Source organism: Pterocles gutturalis, unplaced genomic scaffold (assembly GCF_000699245.1).
Source record: "Pterocles gutturalis isolate BGI_N339 unplaced genomic scaffold, ASM69924v1 scaffold16933, whole genome shotgun sequence".
Classification (NCBI taxonomy): domain Eukaryota; kingdom Metazoa; phylum Chordata; class Aves; order Pterocliformes; family Pteroclidae; genus Pterocles; species Pterocles gutturalis.
This window is the reverse complement of record NW_010125904.1, coordinates 13,094-13,844: the sequence shown is the minus strand read 5'-3', so window position 1 is coordinate 13,844 and position 751 is coordinate 13,094. Positions and strand designations below refer to the sequence as shown.

At 63.9% G+C, this 751-nt stretch overlaps 1 protein-coding gene across 1 annotated transcript in view; it reads left to right on the top strand.

The window, feature by feature from the left end:
- Positions 1-751, top strand: part of LOC104465644 (voltage-dependent R-type calcium channel subunit alpha-1E-like) — a gene marked incomplete at its 3' end in the record, with an annotated part of 9,267 nt that overhangs the window by 345 nt on the left and 8,171 nt on the right. The gene's annotated exons all lie outside the window — the stretch shown is intronic.

The window sequence follows — 751 nt, the reverse complement described above, 5'->3', positions numbered from 1 at the left end:
GTGTGGCACTCGCTGGCAGGTAAGCGCCTGCCTTCTGCTCTCCTTCGGCGCGTGGAGAGGGGTGCCCCGTCCCCAGGGATGCTTTCCTCACTCTGTTGCTGCGTCCTCTCCCATGCTCGGTGCCTGGCAGGGAGCTGAGCCCCCCCAGCGCCTCCTCAGGCTTGGTTTTGGAAGCCCCCTATGCTGGCAAGGAGGAGGGGGCTCTAATCCTGGTTGAACTCTGCATGTTTTAGGGTGCTCTGTGTGTGTGTGGCTGGGGGGGGGCTCACAGCCTTTCCTCTATGCTTTAATGTCTTACTGGAGTTTTGCCCCCCACCCCACCTGGAGGCACCCATTCCATTGGGGATGCACCCTCAGGAGCCCACAAATCTCCAGTCCCTGCTGGGTGGTGGCTTTGTCCCCTCCTGCACCTGCTGGCATGTGCCCCCTTTGCTGCTGATCACAGCTGGCAGGGCACAGCCATCCTCACCCTGCAGCCCTCAGCCCCCCACGGTGGCTCTGGGAACTGGCTGTCCCCTCCCCGTGGCAGTGGGGAAGATGCTGAAACCCTCAGGCTGTGTCCCATGGCACCTTGGGGGGCTAATGCAGGGGACCGCGGTTTATTCCAGTGACCCCGCACCTAGGGCTGGGTGGAGGGCACAGATCCCCCCGCTCCTTCCCCTGCTCCTCCATCCTTTCGTACACCCCCACACGATTTCCTCCCCTCTCGCCATCCCTGCGGGTGCCCCAGGTGCCCCGGCTGGTACCCCGG